Raw genomic sequence first — 19,112 nt, forward strand, 5'->3', positions numbered from 1 at the left:
CAACAGTGGAAAAAAAATAGGCCACACAAAATATGTCGTTTGGATATAATACAGTGTTGGCACACAGTGGGCCTGGATAACCCTGCTTGTCGGCTCCATTTTTATCTTGGACTATTCTACTTGCTGTCAGGTGTCATTCTTCTGGTGTTCCAAAGGGGCGGTGCCACTCTACACATCCCCTACTGAGTTGCTTTAGCTTAAAAGCTACAATAGAGTCCTTAGAATCTAACAACAAGAGCTATTCCAGGAGCTGGTTAGGAAAATGTGATTTAAAGGAGGTCTCTACCATTGTGCAAAATTAGGGCAAAAAAAAAATCTCTTTTCAGTTTGCACAAAGTCTCTCCATTCCAACAGTTTGCTCTCCTGCTGTTGTATCTGTCGTAAAGAAAAGACTGAGTCGCGGCAGTGCATAAAGGTGATATTTTAATCAATGAAGATTAACTCGCACACAAAATACAAAATGATTCTGCTTTCTGCTCCTCCCACTTCCAAGGCTGAACCACGACCTTTCCACTTTTACTCTGCATTTCATTTTCGTTAAAGAGGCATTTGCTTGGGGGGGGGGGAGCAAATGGGCATTAGAGGTAAGAGTAGGCTATCTGGGATACTATCAACCACTCAGTTTTTTAATAAAAGAATTCTATTTTGGAATGTTGTTATTACTTCAAAACTCCAATCAATTACATGGTAGTCACAATGGATTTGTCAATGAAAAAGCCGTTTGTCTGATGTTCTATTAATTTTGTCTGCTATAGGAAGGATTGTTGGATATAGCCGCCTTCAAGAAATTGTTATTTCTTTTTCTAGTAGGGCAGGAGACAGAGAATAGTTTCTTCAGACAACTGAAGGTTGTACGATAGATGCATTGCTGGTTTGGGTGTGTACACATAGAATCACAGAATCTATCCCACTGTCCTCTCTGATAACCAAGCTTTGCAGGTGTTTGTGCTGCTTATACTGGATGGCAGTCTCAGCGGGTTGATATAACTCGCCACACACATTTTGCAAGGGGCTTTTGGTGTGTAGTGTGTCCTGGCAAGAGTGGAGAAGAGGGCTTATAGTTTATGAGAAAAAATGTAATAAAAAATGAGGATCCTTGGGTTACTAACACTTTGAGAACCACCGACCTAGATTTTACTCATTTCCCGCCAATCCATTGGTCGGCTCAGGAGCGGAGATTGCACACCGGAAGTGACACACAGGAGGTGATGTAATCACTTTGGCGCAGCTGCACACATGATCTCCGCCCAAAGAAACCTCCCACTGGAGGAGAGGGGAGACCTGGCAACCCTGTTAGGATTGCACTGTGAGAAAGAATCTAAAATTAAGCAGTCTAGAGATCAGCAAAAGCTCAGTTTTATTCAGAATGACATCCGTCCCGGTTTATTTTTAAAAAATTATTAATACAATAATAACATCAGCAAATGCTAATCTAATATAAATAATGTTATTTTTACTAGAAAACCAACAGTAGATCTGCAATGAGACTGCATACCTAGCAACACAAAATCCAATAAGGAAAGTTAACATAGTTAATATTCTTAAAATCTGTAGAAATTACAAAGGACAGAATCAAATATTGTAAACTGTAGGTTAAAATCTTATAAAAGAGACCTTATCTGACTCAAATTGTATTTAATCTTAGTGTTTAACTCTAACCAGGGGGGTTATAATTTTGTTCCTTTTATACTTGTATATCTTTAAATAATATCAAAATTCTCAAAGACGTTGTTCTTCTGTTCTCAAGAGCTTTTAAAAAAAATAAGCGGCTCTTGACATAGTGAAAAGTTCTTACATCTCATTCCTTAATCATAGGAAGGTCACACTTCTCCACCAAAGCTGTGCTATAAGTATTCTTGCCATATTTAAAATTAATACCAGCAATTTTACAATTACCAATAATTTTACAAATACCAATAAACAATTTTACAATTACAAGGTTGGGCTCTGAAATTATCTCCGTTCCATTGATTTCTATTAATTTACTTTTATTACTTTTATTTTTTTTCTATTTATTTACTTTTATTACTTTTATTTTTCTATGAATTTACTTTTATTTTATTGAATCTGTAATTTAGTGTGATTGCATATTGCCATCCAATATATCACTCCTGACTTTAAATACTCCGTGGATCTGAGCATCACTCCATTTGTGGTTCCTGGTTTTAGATACATAGTGGGACTAGTGTTTCAGGCAATAGCTTATCGCCTACCTGTGTTTCCCTACTTCTCTTTTTTCAGCAAAGTCAGGGGAGATACTGAATGCAGTGAACTGATGTACATATCTGTGAATAGGACAGAAGAGGGCCAGTAGACCTAACAACAGATAGACTGAGGTGCTATTACTTAATTACACATTTTATCAAGGAACAAGGTGTGATTGCACTCCCCCTTAAAGGAGCAGATTCATTACCTGAGAGTATTATTAGTCCTTTGTCTGCAGAGAGGTGGTCATCTTCAACTAATTCATTGCAAGGGATAATTTGAACTCAGGGTTGTAAAGTGACATGATTTGTTTGCTTGTCTTGCCCTTTCTGCATGTGCTTCATAAATATGGATGTTTTTACAATGCAAAACTATGCACGGAGATTAAGAAAAGTTAAACATGCGCACACAGTTGCCTGTGTTAAAATGCTTTGCAGAATGAATGCACACTCAGTGTACAACTCCACTAGGACTCCAAACACTTTATAACCATGCTGCAGGAGAACCTTTGCAATCTCTTTTATAAAATAGCCTCAACAGGTAACAAGATTCCATAGTATTTATTACCAGGCCATACTACCTTACCAGGATGCAATAAGAAAGAAGAACAAATGGTGACACTGACCACTGACCCCAATATAGAAGGGTGTTTACGCTGACTAGGTTAAACACCTTTCCGCCAATGGTCACGAAGGGCTGTTATGTAGGTTACTTCTTATTCAGATAGATAATATATAGAGTTGCCAGGTCCCTCTTCACCACCGGCGGGAGATTTTTGGGGTGGAGCCTGAGGAGGGTGGGGTTTGGGAAGGAAAAGGACTTCAATGCCATAGAGTCCAATTGCCAAAGCGGCCATTTTCTCCAGGTGAACTGATCTCTATCATCAGCTGAAGATCAGTTGTAAGAGCAGGAGATCTCCTGCTACTACCTGGAGCTTGGCAAACCTAATAACGTGTGGGTGGTCAAATTGAGAATTTGGAACATATTCTTTTGTTCTGTTGCTTTTGGAAGGATATGAGGAAGAAATTTTTAGGGCAGTTTGTATTTTATAAGTCATATCTTTCTTCGCAGAGACTAATTCAGATGTTACTTTGTGGTCATGATGAAAGATCTACGTTATTAGTTGCAACATTTTTGTCGGCAGTAATTAAGCATAAAAGGGGGTAATGAAGGGTTGCTTCAGTGTGATGCTGCATGTGGCCAGTTGGCCATTAAAGTGGTATCTTTTAAGTAAGTAAGACCACTGATATATCTGCTCCGCAATATTTCAGAGCCATTACAAAAGGACAAAGAAGGGGGGGGATTGCCTTTCCTCAATGAGGTTTATGTGAAAAGCGTTCCCTTAAAGTCAAATGAACACACAATGATAATGGGATAGAATAGCGTGCTCACTTTGGGGACTCAAGTACATTATCTGTTCAAAGGGCAGGTAACAATGAGAGCAGGAGTAATGAATTCCCTCCCTCCTCCGTAACCCCAGGAACCCAGCCAGTCCCAGCTCTCCTCCCAAGGATAGACATGCCGGTCTCCGCAGCCACACCTCCTTGAACTTTTCTTAGGACAAAAGCCCACTTATCGCTAATTTTAACTTGTACATGTTTATGATTGGGAGCCGTGTCAAGAGAGGCTAAAAGGGGAGGAGAATCATTTCAAAACCTTTAGGCTCAGGTTTTCATAAAAATCCAGGTCATCAAAAGCGGCACATGAGTGCTGGAACGAGCAGCAGCGCGATCACATTACGTAACCCACCATTAGAGTATGAACGTTGGTTAATCCCCTAAACCAGAATGCCTCCCTGATATTAAAATTATACACATTAATACATTGGTTGGCTCGAACAAAGAAACAGGAAGCCATGAAGTAAGTTTGTGTGAGGCTGAATCGAATAATGGCCGGAGACAGATGTTGAAAGGCACGGATGTCAAGCAATGGCAGTCATTACAACATTCAATCACCCCATTTGGAATGTTCAACAAACTAAGCAGAAAGCCATTATTTTCACCTTCAGGATAAAGTTTTCCTTGGGCTGCCAACGAAGTCCTGCAATGGACTGATGCACCAGCTGTTTAAACGTCAGCTCCCTTTTCCGTGAAACTCCCAGGAACGGAAACAAGTCATTGATCAGGCCTAGAAATAGAGGGACGTTGTTACTGTGACCATTTTAGGCAGATTAAAATCCTGAACGCTCTCAACAGAATCTTAAAAAAATACAACCTTGGCATTATAATTAAATGAAATAATAACAAACCATAATGTAAGGCATAAAATTAACAAACATTATGAATTAATCACACTTAAACAATTACAACCCATATGGCTTGTTAAACTCAATCTGCTACCTGCAGTGACATCGACTAGATCCTGTAAATTCTATGCGGCAACATTTCCCCCCCATTACGATGCAATTACTTACTTTGGTGAAGGAAAAAATGGTGTGTAAAAACCAGCAGTTTTGTGGCATTATCTCAGTCTTCAGTGTCATGGGTTGGCTAAAGAGTTAGGTAAACACCTCCCCCACACATATCACATCTAAAGGTAAATATAATATAAATACAAGATAAATATTATATCTTAAGGTAAGCATCTAAGCTTTGCTCATATTGGACACGAATGCTCAAGACCAACAGGCCAATCCATGACAAGGTTGTTTTGAACATAAAAGGAAGGTGCTGACCCGTTGCTGTTAAATAATAATAATAATAATAATAATAATAATAATAATAATAATAATTTTGGAATTCAGCTTTACTGTGACCCAGATGGGGATGGCCCAGGCTAGCCTGATTTTGTCAAATCTTGGAAGCTAAGCAGGGTCAGCCCTGGTTAGTACTTGGATGGGAGACCACCAAGGAAGTCCAGGGTTGCTATGCAGAGGCAGTCAATGGCAGACCACCTCTTGTTTGTGTCTTACCTTGAAGACATTGCAGGTCACCATAAGTTGGCTGTAACTTGGAAGCATTTTCCACTACCAAGTCAGATTTGCATTGCATAAATATGTTAGTCCAGTTCTGGAGCATTATCACAGAATATTATGAGGCAATGCTGGTGTCGTGGTTAGGAGCAGTGGACTCTGATCTGGAGAACCGGGTTTGATTCCCCACTCCTCTACATGAGCGGCAGATGCTAATCTGGTGAACTGGGTTGGTTTCCCCACTCCTAAACTTGAAGCCAGCTGGGTGACCTTGGGCCAGTCACAGTTCTCTTTGAACTCTCTCATCCCCACCGATCTCACAAGGTGTCTGTTGTGGGGAGAGGAAGGGAAGGCAATAGTAAGCTGGTTTGATTCTCCTTAAAAGGCAGAGAAAATTGGCATATAAAAACCAGCTCTTCTTCTTGTTCTTATTCTCCTCCTCCTCCTCCTCAGGGGCTTTTCTTTTTATCTCAAATTATCTTAGTTTTTGTTTTAAATTTTGTTTTAACCTAGCTCTGTTCCTTTGCTTTTTGTTATACTTTGTCAGTTTTTATTTCTTGTTTGTTTTCTTTTTATCTCTGTTTTGTAGACTCAGGGTTAAAGTCTCACTTCCCTTCCCTGTGAGTAATGCCATAGCCATTGTGTGCATCAGGCTTCCAGCTGCCGGCCTTGGGGGAAAATGATAACAAAAAATGCAGTTGGAGGGTCCGTATGGATATACAGTTCCTTCTATGTCCCAAAGTGGCTGGATGTTCTTTGCCAGCAGAAATAAACCCGCAAACTGATGAAGCATAATATGTGCTGGTCACCCAATGTGGGAATTCCTAGCTCTGAAGACACTATCGTCCCATCCTCTTTTCAGCTTCTGGCCTCACAGACTTTTGTAATTGCTGAGACTCTAGGAAGGATTTATGATAAAATCAATGCCTTATATCAAGCCCTTTCCTGGAGGGGGGTGGTGTCATACTTTATTCCAGGTTCTGTCTGTAACCTACACCTGCACTCAAAACAATTCACAAAGAGGCTACAAAATACCACCTAAGAAGCCTACAGAAACCTCTCTGATGCTAGAATCTTGTAAAATATCACTGTTCATACGTCACTTTCGAGGGAGAATTATTGATTGAAGAGGTAAATGGTGCATTAAGGAGCATTTGGCTTATCTCCTTGATTGCTCTCCCAGAGATGTCAATGTGAAAAAAATTTAGGTCCTTCCTGGCCCTATTAGAGAAAACCGGCTTACACTTACATTCTATTCCCCTCATGTTCCTACTCTGATTATCACCAAACAGAAGTGGTTTGATGTGCATGGAATTATCCCTAAAAATATTTTTGTTCTTCTGCTCTACCACTTTGCCCCATGAAACCCTATGTTAAGAAACCTGCAGCATAATAGAACAACCTTTGCCAGTCACTGGAAACAAAAATCAACTCCAAAGATAGAGGAATGGCTGGTTAAAGCTAAAGAAATATATGTTTTAATTAAGCTAACAGCATATCAGAAAACAGAGATACAATAAGATTGGATGCGGTATGGTCACATACAATAAGTAAAATAGAGAATTTCATAAATAAGGGCTGGAAAGAGGAATGCGTTGGGCTCAGTCAGGACGTAATGATGAATATGAAGACATAGAAATAAGCTGTAGCATGGGAGACTTGACCTTATTTTATTATGTGTGTGTGTGTGTATATGTGTGTATATGTATATGTGTGTGTGTGTGTGTGTGTGTGTGTATATATATATATATTTTTTTAAATTACGAAGACTGTCAGTAATTCTGCTTTTTTTTAGTTGTTATTGTCATTGGGTTTTTTCTAATAAAATTTTTTAAAAAGAAGAAAAAAAACTAACACACACAAAAATAGTTTATAGGATTAACCATATGAAAGCGTATCTGAACAACAATACATGTCTATTGTAGTGAATGTCTATTGTAGTAAATGTTTACTCATTGCAGTATGATTCTTTAAATGTTTTTTTAATTTATTAGACCGATAAGACTATACGTCTACTGCAGACGGATTGCCCCTGCCCCCTCCCCTTTTTTCCTTTTTGTATCCTATATATTCATAATAAAAAAGTGATCATAAAAAAAAGAAACCTGCAGCAAATCTCTTACAATCAACAAAATGGAATAAAATCACCCCAAGGTAAAGGTAAAGGTCCCCTGTGCAAGCACCGAGCATTCCTGACCCATGGGGTAACGTCACATCCCGACGTTTACTAGGCAGACTTTTTTTATGGGGTGGTTTGCCAGTGCCTTCCCCAGTCATCTTCCCTTTAGCCCCAGCAAGCTGGGTACTCATTTTATCGACCTCGAAAGGATGGAAGGCTGGGTCAACCTTGAGCCAACAACCTGAAACCTGCTTGGACTGCAGTACTACATCTTACCATTCTGCGCCACAGGGCTCATGGTACATGACTTTTAATAGAGCTTTCCCCCAGTAAGAAAAGACTCATGCCCAAGCCTGATCCTAACAACTAGGAATTCAGTCAAGAATAATAAGGAACTGCTAGAGATCCTAAAAAGCTCACTCACATTTTCGAACATTAAATGATGAGCCATTGGATATGGCAGACTCCAACCTAATGTAATCCTTTTGTGTTTTGTCTGAAATGGAACAGATTAACATCAGCAGGCTACAGAATCTTTAAAAAAATTGAAGTTTTTTTCCCTGGAGAAAAAACTTTCTCCTCTGGAGAAAATGGCCACTTTGGCAATTGGACTCTATGGTATTGAAGTTCCTCCCCTCTCCAAACCCCATCCTCCTCTGGCTCCACCCCCAAAATCTACAGGTATTTCCCAATGCGGAGCTGGCAACCCTAGCCCCTAAAGGGTGTTTTTGGTCAGCTTAAATATCTTTTAAAATATTATATCTAAATGTTATATCTAAAAATAAAATATTTATTTTGTATCACTGACTTTACTCTTATTGCCTATCTGTGGTAATGTATATGCAGACTGCATGAGCCCATGCTATAAATGTCTTCTAACTGAGCAGTTGTTGTCACTCAGCTCTTGAAGACAAGCGTCCTAATACCATCCAAGGAGTGATATAATTAGTAGATATCCAATGACTGTCATGTCTTATTGCTTAATTAAATAATGTAAGCAAACTTCCGAGTACAAATGTTTGAATAAAAAAAAATGGTAATATTTTATGCATTACCACATAATCTTTTTAGAAGGCTAGGACAACTAATGTGTTAAAAATAACTGCCTTTTCCACCCAGTGCTATTATTAGTTTAACATTTCCATACATTTGCCACGGAGGCGTGTAGTTTGAGTAAAGTGTAGAAATAAAAAAGGCATGATTAAGCATGTCTGATGTGGTTCTCAACTGTTAGTCAATAATTAGACAACTCAACGTGCGCTGGCAGAAACTATAATTTATAAATAATCACATTCCACTGAAGAAGAAATTTGGGCTTCAGGCTAAAAGTCTCTCATTTAAAGTGTTTGTTGATCTGAAAACTCTTCTAGTATATTCATTTCAGTGGTCTCCAGTGCGTTGAAGGAAAGTTTAGTTTTTAACAAGAAGTGCTATGAGGTACAGTGGTGTATCCTTCTCCATAAGTCCGTGGACCTGTGGCCTAGTTCTTGTTGAGCTAATGAAAATGGTGTCTGGGCTGTACCTCTTCATAAGGCAGAGTGAGGCTTATACCCCCTACACCCACCCACACAAACTACATAGAAGACTAGCATGTCAGGAAGAGGGTTCTAGCCAAAACATCTTCCTAGTACATTTCTCTTACATGTGGAAGGAACTCAGTGAAATCAGCCCCATCAAGATTTCAAAGTAATACGGTAGGGATGAACAAATATTCCCTAGTTTGTTTCTTTTTATATTTGCTTCTATTTTTGTCAATGGTTTCAGTTCTTCAGTTTTTGCTGAGGAATGTGTAATTTGTATTCTGTGTGCATGTTGTATAGTTTCTCTATGCAAATTGTACAGGATTTATATGTGCAATATGCACCATGTTTATTTGTAGCTTATAATGCATACTGCTGATTTATTAACAAATAACATTCAAAATCCACTATTTTACAAGAAAAAAATCAGTGCAATGAAATTGAAAAATGACACTGGGGTGTGTGGAGAAGGACAGGTTCGGTTTACACAGGAAAAAAATTGAAATGGGGATTTTCAGGTCATAACAACTGCAAAGATTAAACATGATCCCCATATACAGTTTCTGTCTTCATGGAACTCATTTCTCATTTCATTGTTAAGCAAAACATGTAATTAATGAATCTATCCACCAGCTAAACATCTGCAGTTCTATCCTTTGCTCGTCAATTGGTCAACAGCTATTTCCTTCCTTAGTTCAAAGAGGAGGAAATATCCAAAGTTTGTTGTCAGGAACCGATGCCCAGCCTCTACTCAACCCTGCCCTGGCTGCCCAAGCTTAGACTGGCTTGAGGGCTAGGGTTGCCAGGTCCCTTTTTGCCACCGCCAGGAGATTTTTGGGGCGGAGCTTGAGAAGGGTGGGGTTTGGGGAGGGGAGGAAATTCAATGCCATAGAGTTCAATTGCCAAAGCGGCCATTTTTCTCCAGGTGATCTGATCTCTATCGGCTGGAGATCAGTTGAATTAGCAGGAGATCTCCTGCGACTACCCGGCAGTTGGCAACCCTATTGAGGGCCTGACTCACTGATGTGAGAAAGACTGGAAAAGGGTGGCGTATTTTTATTTTAATTGAATGTTTGAACTGTGTAATAAAAAGGTTGCTATTATGTTTCCTTGTATTATTCCATTATTAATAAAACTCGAGTAACAATAGGATTATCATATGGGACTGACAGTTTCATACATGGCTATAATAAATGCATAAATGATGCTTTGTTAGCTGTTTAATAAATTACTAATGATGCATGTTAATAATTTAAACTGTTAAATAAGACTGCAACATTTGTCTGTCAAATATAAACACAGAAATGGATCAGCTTCATATTAAAACTAAATCCAGAATGTTTGACAAGAAGCCTGTAAAATTAATAAAGAAGAAGGCATTCCTACCTTTGAGGGAGTGTGTGTATGTGTGTGTGTGTGTGTGTGTATACACACACACACACATACGCATACGTACGTATGTACGTATGTATGTAACTGAAGACAGTTTTATTCATGATGTCATTTGAGTAGCTCTTCTGCCTATTGGCAGTTTTAAATTATTGATTTTAACTAATTTTATGTGATTTATTATTTACATTGCAAGCCCCCTTTAGTTTCTATTAGGTAGAAAGGGGGCTACTGAATGTTTTAAATAAATAAATCATTGTTGTTACAGAAATGTTTTGCTTAGTGATATCCTGAATTTAGTGATAGCTTGAGGTAGCGCCCAGTTTGACAACCCAAATGGGTCCATTATTTATTTAGCAACCTCATATGCTGCCTCTCCTCGGTGCCTCAACTGATACGCATAAAACAGCCCTCAGAATAGAAGGAGACCTATAAAAGGGGGGGAGGGGATGGCACCCCTCATTTAAAAGCCCGGGTAAAAAGAAATGGTTTGGCCTGGTGCCTAATGGAAAATAAGCTGGTGCCCAAGAGAAAAGGCATTCCAATGGCAAAACACCACCACTGAAAAAGCCCTTCTCTGGTCACGTTTTGCCTCACCTCTGAAGAAGGGGACACCGTCAGCAGGGCTTGAGAAGAGGATCTTACCTGGAGGGCTAGACAGTATGGGAGGAGGTGGTTCTTTAGTGTTCCATGACAGGTGTAATCTACCAAGTCCTCTGCCATCCAGGCCCTGTTCATTTCAGTGGCGGCTTCTGTTTGATTCTCTTCCTTGATATTCAGTATCTAAGAAGAAGATGACCAATAAATCAGACTGAGCCTCTTTTATCTGCTTAGACAAGATCTTGTGACATAAGATGATGAGAACATAAGAAAGGCCATGCTGGATCAGACCAAGGCCCATCAAGTCCAGCAGTCTGTTCACACAGTGGCCAATCAGGTGCCTCTAGGAAGCCCACAAACAAGACGACTGCAGCAGCACCATCATGCCTGTGTTCCACCGCACCTAATATATTCGGCATGCTCCTCTGATCCTGGAGAGAATAGGTATGCAGCATGACTAGTATCCATTCTAACTAGTAAACATGAATACCCCTCTCCTCCATGAACATGTCCACTCCCCTCTTAAAGCCTTCCAAGTTGGTAGCCATCACCACATCATCCTGGGGCAGGGAGTTCCACAAGAGCCTAGTAAACTTTCTGGAAAGCAATCTAGTATACACAAATTCTTCTGCCACCAGCATTAGGGTTGCCAGGTCCCTCCTCGCCATCGGCTAGAGGTTTTTGGGGCGAAGCCTGAGGAGGGTGGGGTTTGGGGAGGGGAGGGACTTCAATGGCATAGAGTCCAATTGCCAAAGTGGACATTTTCTCCAGGTGAACTGATCTCTATCGGCTGGAGATCAGTTGTAACAGCAGGAGATCTTCTGTTAGTAGCTGGAGGTTGGCAACCCTAACCAGCATTATTTCACAAATCAGCTCCAAGTCCAGAATCATCATTGCACATCATTGTTTATAGATGCTTATCTGTAAACTTGCCACCATTGTTGCTATATTTTGTTATATTTTTAATTTCTTTCGGTTTAGGGTAAATAAAATAAAAAGTTTACATTAAAAAAAAATCATTGCACCAGGCCTGTCAAATCAGTCTAATACGTTAAAATGTGAAAATCCACAGTACAAACTGCCAGTATTTCACAGCTTACTATTATCTAAACCAATTCTCTCTTCTTCTTTTTTTACGTCAAGTCTCAGTTGACTTATGGCAACTCCTGGTGGAGTTTTCAAGGCAAGAGAACATTCAGAGGTGATTTGCCATTGCTGGCCTCTGCATAGCATCCCTGGACTTCCTTGGTTGCCTCCCATCCAAATGGTGACCAAGACTGACCCTGCTTAGCTTCCAATATCAGACTAAATCAGGTTAGCCTGGGCTACTCAGGGCAGGGCCAGTTCTTATAGTAGGGTTGCCAACCTCCAGGTAATAGCTGGAGATCTACTGCTATTACAACTGATCTCCAGCAGAAAGAGATTAGTTCACCTGGAGAAAATGGCTGCTTTGGCAATTGGACTCTATGGCATTGAAGTCCCTCCCCCCCAAACTCTGCTTTCCTTTGGCTCTGCCCCAAAAACCTCCTGCTGGTGGTGAAGAGGGACCTGGCAAACCTATCCTGTGTGTGTGTGTGTGTGTGTGTGTGTGTGTGTGTGTGTGTGTGTGTAAAGTGCCGTCAAGTCGCAGCCGACTTATGGCGACCCCTTTTTGGGGTTTTCATGGCAAGAGACTAACAGAGGTGGTTTGCCAGTGCCTTCCTCTGCACAGCAACCCTGGTATTCCTTGGTGGTCTCCAAGCAGGCTGACCCTGCTTAACTTCGGAGACCTGGGCCATCCAGGTCAGGGCACCCTATTCTATAGCCATCCATTTATTTCAACCCTGCAGTTCTTTTCCATTGTTGGCATGCATGAAGGCTGTGTGAAGACTGCTGACACATGTATAAATCTGCTCATGGGTGATCTGGGGAGTGGCACCACCAGCATTAGAAGTTAGGGAAAGAAGCCAGGGGAATCATGAGAAAAGTAGATTGTTTATCTCTAACTGGTATGTTTTCAGGGCACGTCCACTCAGTTACTTCATCCCAGGAGGCACCTCTGCTCTAGATGAAGAATCAATCAGATCTCCTCCCTGAAGGGGCATGCAATGCAACCCTCTGCCTTGAGGGCAGAAGCAAGCGGCTTCCCATGCAGTTCCTTCATACCACTGCTAGTAGATATAGCATAAGAGATACCAGCATTACAGTAGTAGGACGATCCATAGAAAAGTTGTGTGACTCCACAGTGACTACTCAAAGAACATTTGTTACAGACAAACAATCTGGGTTTTCCCCCCATCTTTTTTCAGGTCTCAAGTGCACTCTAGGGTTGCCGGGCTGCTTGGATTGGTGGGCAATTGCCGGCCAATCTACCAGGCTCCTCAGTCAGTCGTTTGCCTGCACACGCAGCCCCGTGTGACACAATTACATCAAGAAGAAGAGTTTATTTTTATATGCCAACTTCCTCTACCGCTTAAGGAAGAATCAAACCAGCATACAATCACCTTCCCCTCCCCACAACAGACACCCTGTGAGGTAGGTGAGGCAGAGAGAGCTCTAAGAGAGCTGTGACTAGCACAAGGTCACCCAGCTGGCTTCATGTGGAGGAGTGGGGAAACCAACCCGGTTCACCAGATTAGAGCCCGACGCTCATGTGGAGGAGTGAGGAATCAAACCCAGTTCTACAGATTAGAGTCCACTGCTCTTAAACACCAATCTTAACCACTACACTACGCTGGCTCACCTATTTGAGTGCTAAAGTGTCTCGTTGCGATGTGGCGCTTCTGGGGGGTAAACCCGGAAGTGATGTAAATCGTGTCGCACGTGGTCACACGAGCTGGATCGCTGACCTAGTGCACTTCTACGTAAGGGTGAATGGCAAGCTGACTTACCTGGTGGAGGGCTGTGGTACCGGAGAAAACACCACAGCATTCTGACCAAAAGATGCATCTTGTCAGGCTTGTCTGTTAATGGCATGAGAGGAGGTGACCGTTGAGGATATCGACAAGGTGCAGCTTAAGAACCTTGGAATTAGCGGTAAGTTTGGAAAACATCACATAGAAGTACATCTCTGAGAAAAGCCACTGATTTAGAGCTCAATCTGATCAGGTGAGCTTTGACACACTGAGAGAGAGGTTTCCATGCTGACAGTAGCATACTGAAATGGTGGAGGGGATCCACAAGGATAGTGACAATCAGTCTGTAAAGAGAAGCCCTGGGATCATAGGTTTTTTGCATCCACTGCATACTGGATCACACGGGAAGCCATTGCAGATGAGTTGGCCAGCAGACTAACTTTGACTTAATTAATTTGGAAGAGAAGGTAAACAAGAACGGTCAAGGCTTCGCCCAACTATATACTTTCCTTTTCATAACAGTGTTTTCAATTAACTTTACCATTACAAACAATGCTCAGAGTGTGGTGGCCTAACTGGAGTCTGGCCTAATTTGAAACAAATCCATCACATGTCCTTCCCCCGCCTCCCTTTAAGCGCTGGTTATATGTGACAGTCCCTCCAATCCTAAGAGCACTTACTTTGGAGTAAGCCCCATTGAATAGACTGGAGTAGGATTCTGAGTAGACCTGATTAGGATTTCTCTTACCAGCTCTAAAAGTTGAGGTCAACTGTGATCACGAGGGTTGCCAGCTCTGGGTTGGGAAATACCTGGCGAATTTAGGGGCGGAGTCTGAAGAGGGCAGAGAGGGGAGGGACTTCAATGCCATAGAGTCCAATTGCCAATGCAGCCGTTTTCACTTGGAGATCAGTTGTAGTAGCGAGAGATATCCAGCCATCATCTGGAGGCTGGCAACCTTAGTGATCACTAACATGCCAGATCAGATTCAGTCCATCAGATAAACTTTGCATACAGCTTAGAGTCAAGAGGTTCTTTGTATTGTGAGAAAGATCAGTCTTCAGAGCAAGCGCCTTAAGGTTGGGTAGCAAACTTTGGAGAGAATCAAATGAGACAGGAAAGAGATGTGGGAAAAAATTCCCCAAAGGTCCAAGGATAGGCCCTGGACACCTTTCATATGAGTCAATGAAGTAAGGAAGACAGGCTTTTGTACTGGTACCTAGAAAAGCCTTCAGAAGGGTGCCACTGAAATCTTTGGTTCCACTTATTAGCTACCTATAAGGCAGGCAAAAATTAGCGAGGGATTGGCAAAAGTGGCATCACAGATGGCAGGGGTGAAGCGATGGTGTGACAATGTCTTGGAAGCAGGGGGAAGAGAATGAGGGGTTTCAAAGAAGGGGGCAATATGGGACGGGGTCCACCCCAGAGCACCTTACTGCCTTAGAGAAGCACTACTATTTTGTCCTCTATGTCAACTGCAGTGTTACAATGAACTTGACTGGAACCATCTTAACCTCACAAGACACAGCCTCTAGCTTCCTATCTAATTAAGGAGGGAGATAGAGGGTAATATAACTCCGGAGAAGGAGGAAATTAGACTTCTAAGAATATTAGTCTAAGGACAGACAAGAGGTGTGAAAAGGGTGGAAAGGTCTCTAGCCTTACAGCCCTAAGAAGCTGACCGTTTGCCCGCCCCCTGCTGGGTCTCCTTCTCAGTTCCTTTGCACGCTAGACATTGCAACTCTTCCAACATATACATTTTCAATATCTTCTGCCAGGGTTATCAATTAATTTAGGTAGCATTCTGGGGTTGCACCATTCCTTCAGAAGGCTCATGCTTACCAAAGGACCAGAAAATACTATGTATTACCCACATGCCACAGCCCGTCTGAAGTTCCTGATGCTTAAAGAAGGGACTGGGTTTTCTCCCCCCAGTACTATTCACTTTTATATTCATTTAAAAAACAACAACACCTAGATGCAAGTATTTTCATGCTTTGTAGTTTTTTGGAATTAATTAATGGAATTCAATTAACAAGACCCAGAGTCTACCTATTTAATTTCCATACTCGTATGGTCTTCATTATCATCGTCTTCAAACCTCTTTAATGTTATGTATCTGCACATCGTTCCTATGAACAAGGCTGCTTAGATGAATTATTTCTGTATATGAAACTGTACCAATTTAATCTTATTTCAAATATTGTTTAGTGAGACTTTTCTGTATACTTTTAATAGTATCACTCCACAGATCGGAATATAGTTAATACAATTATTTTAGCAACACTTCTTTATGGTGTCCATTTTATACCTCTCGTAGACATGGGAACATGTTTTTGTTTGTCAGAAAAATCACAAACACTGAAAAGCTCAAACCTCACAAAATGTTGCAGTATTAATATATATATATCCATCTGAATTCAAGGTTGGTTATTGTGTAGCATCATAATTTTGGAAAGTAAAACCTCAGGAAATTATTAATATGTTTATATTGGGATGAATGCATGATGCCTACTTTGCTGCTTTTTGATATTTGTCAGCCATTTCAGTTTTCCACTTTGGATTTGATGTTATTTTCATGCTTCTAATACTGTTTTACGCAGCTGGTTTGAGTGATTTCTGGTTTTATAGATGAAGATCGTTTTACTATGGGGGAGTTAGTTTTATTTAATTTTTACTTTTATTGATTTACTGTTTTAATTTGTATTCAAATACAACACAAATGTCCTAAATAAATAAACTGTATATGCAATTTATACATATATGGACAATGCATTGCACTAATTATCTAATGCAAAATAATGTAGAAATATATGTCTATTTTGAGGGGGAAATCTGACACAAGAAAATTGAGCTGAACAAACAAAATAAAGAGAGGGATATTTGGGATACAACAGCAGGGAATGTGGAATTCAAAATGATCCTCAATAAGTTTCTCTTGGTATTTAACTTTTACCATTCCAAATAATTTCCAGATGCTAGCATTCAGCCGATATGTTGGCCTGCATGAGCTGGCAATTAATTGCTAGGCTATAAGTTAAAAAATACAATACCTTGTAATCCATTTGTTCTGAACAGCTGGGCAGACTGTTCATCATTCCAACAGAACAGCCTAAGTCTCTTGGTGGTTTCTGTTCTTCCCCACTCCAGCAGGTCCCAACGCCATACTGTTCAGAGTCAAATGAAGAGACTGTCAAAGTTACGCAGCATTTGCAGAACCACCAAAAAAAAAAGAATATTTTTGTAGAGCTGCAGAAGATATACAGAAGAATTTAATAATCAGTATGTACAGATGAATGAGAAAACCTGTCACAATGCATAGATGAGTGATACTTGAATATTACCAAACTGTAATAAAGCACTTCTTGTACTGTATCAACCTTGGAATCATACAATTAGTATATTATTCGACACTTGTTTAAGAAAAATAACCATTAGAAGTGGCAAGTACACGAAAATAACAATTCCCAAATGGAGGTATTGTCGAAGGCTTTCACGGTCAGAGTTCATTGGTTCACACAGCCCGGATAACCTACAAGAACCAAAATGGAGGTTTTACCCAATAGGCTGAATTTACAGAGCAGGGTAACCATCTGTGACGGATAAGGGGCTGACACCCTGAGCTCTGAGAGACAGAAAAGCATTCAGAGCTGGGTGAAGAGACGAAGAAGAAGCCAGACTGTACCCTGTGAACCTGAGGGGTTCTGTGAAAGCCAAAGCTACTGAAACACACAACCTGTGGGAGTGACAGGAGTGAGAACTGGGTTAGAGAGGGCCCATCCTCAAGTCACGAAGGGGAATTAGTCTCTGAGGCAGAGCTATTCCGGTAGCAGGGAGGTGTGGAGGATTACAGCCACTGGTGTGGGGTAATCAGAGAGAACTGGGAGAGGGATTTTGGATATTTCCCCAAACGTCTGTGAGTTCTCTGAGGAGGGAAAGGCTGTGAGCTAGGCTGGGGACAGAGAGTCTGAATCTGAGTAAGCGTGAAACTAAGAACTGAAGGAACCTGAGTGAGGAAAACATCTAAGCTATCTCTCTGAAGTAATCTTATGTAGATAAACCTGACTCTGAGTTTTCCCTCCAATTCCTGCCTTTTCCTTGACAATCAATCTCTGTGAGTTCTGCTCAATAAACGTCCCTGTTTTGTCTGTTTGAGTTAAAAAACCTCTTGTGTCATATTTCTCTCTGAGGTAAATATGGGTGTTGGACTGAAGGAGAAGGAAAATAATCTCCTCACATATATACTCAGGCCAATGCTTTTCCCTCAGCATATACGGCCGGGCTGAGAGAGTGGGATATTGAAGTGGTTGAAAGGGGGGTGCGTCATACCATCACACCGCATGGGCCCACGTTTTCACACAACCCAGGAACAAAAACAGCACATTGTCCGTAATTTCCAGGCGCGACTGGATTTTAAGAACATAACTGCATCTTGTACAAGTCACTATTGTTGATTTTGGTTTCCGGCACCTTTGGTACAAAAGACTGAATTACGCCTAACTCTTTTTTATCCAAGTTTCTTCTCACGTAACTGTGAGGATTCTTCCAGAGGCAATCTTTATGAGCGACAGTTCTGCTACATCAACAGGCCTGATACAGCCGCAAATCAGACGGGATCTGTGCTGGTCCCAATGCTGACCGCCGACAGATCAAACTGATCAGCAGTATCCGTGCTCAAATCAAATTGACCAGCAGCACTGCACACATGCTGTGGCACAAACACAGCCAGAATAGAAGCTACGTGCCTAGCGGGTTCTTCTCCCACATGGTACATTTTTTTTACCTCACTTCCCATGTAGTGCTAAAGCAAGTGGGAAAAATCTGCTCTCTGGAAATGCCTCTCTAGAAGTCTGCCATTGACTCAGAATATTTAACTCCTCAAACTGTAGCCCACAGGTTTTGGACACTAAACGTCCCTTTCCATCTTTCCCTTCATCTTGCTGTGTGAAGAGAATAGCAGGAGTAGGGATGAAGAACCTCTGACATGTGGAATAGATTAGATCTGATTTTTTTTTTTTACTTTCTTCATTTATACCTCGTTTTTTGCCTCCAGTGGAAACACAAAGCAGCTTACATCGTTCTCCTCACCTCCGGTTTATCCTCACAACAACGGATCCCATGTGGCTCTGTGACCCCAGGAACGAGGACTCAAACCTGGATCTCCTAGATCCTAGTCTGATACTCTCACCACTACTCCACAATGGTTCAACTTGCATACGCAATGTAAAAATGTCTGCTTGTTATACAAAATATGTAATGGGGAGGCAGCACGGAGCAATTTACAGAGCAATCCTAGTCAATGGACTCAGAAGTGTGTAATTCTGCTTAGGAGGATTGTACTAATACACAGACATAGCTAGGAAATAAAGGTTCTTGTCTACCAGAACTAAGCCAAATCCTCTGACCTAGATTCTAGTCCGCACTCCACTCATTACCCTTCCCACAATTCCATGGGTGTCCTGTCATAGTCAAGGTACTCATAGGTGAGGCCTCAGAGAAATAATTAACATTACAATCAGTTTGCTGAGTATCTAGA

This window comes from Euleptes europaea, chromosome 15, assembly GCF_029931775.1.
Source record: "Euleptes europaea isolate rEulEur1 chromosome 15, rEulEur1.hap1, whole genome shotgun sequence".
Taxonomy (NCBI): domain Eukaryota; kingdom Metazoa; phylum Chordata; class Lepidosauria; order Squamata; family Sphaerodactylidae; genus Euleptes; species Euleptes europaea.